Below are 697 nucleotides of genomic sequence, written 5' to 3' on the forward strand. Positions count from 1 at the left end.
AACATGGTTTGGATCAGTTCCTAGCGTTTAGACGAATCTCAGATTGTCGTTTGCTTTTAGGATGATCTTGACGAGACATCACATTGTTTGAATATTTTTCCGCATATTTCTACAAGAGTTTACTTTGTCGAAAGCGTGTTCTTGTCGAAAGCGTTTTCTTGATCTTGACGAGACATCACATTGTTTGAATATTTTTCCGCATATTTCTACAAGAGTTTACTTTGTCGAAAGCGTGTTCTTGTCGAAAGCGTTTTCTTGATCTTGACGAGACATTGCATTGTTTGAATATGTTTTTGAAATATGGGAGTATATGAGTATAGTAAACGCACCTACTCCGTCCCTTTTTTCTCGAGGAATAGAATGATCGACAGCCCGAGTCGGTTTGAGGACGACGCTTGGAATGTGATTTGGTTGTTTCCAGGTTGAAGACTTGGATAAGTCGGTTCCGAGAGAATTGCCAGAAACGAATCGGTTTTAAGACGACGTTCATGTCTCTAGTTTTTTCTCTCCTTAGGAAGCGAGCTTGATATGCGTGGCGATCGTTTCTCAATTTTCGGAGAGTTTAGATTGGTTTGCATGATCTGGACGAACAATTATGGGATAATATATCGAGACAGGAAAAATCACCTAAGACTTAGTTCGCTAGACTATCCACCTAGGTTTTACGTTCCCTAAAGTTCTATGGCAGTCTCAAAGG

Source organism: Brassica oleracea, chromosome C6 (genome assembly GCF_000695525.1).
Source record: "Brassica oleracea var. oleracea cultivar TO1000 chromosome C6, BOL, whole genome shotgun sequence".
Lineage (NCBI taxonomy): Eukaryota > Viridiplantae > Streptophyta > Magnoliopsida > Brassicales > Brassicaceae > Brassica > Brassica oleracea.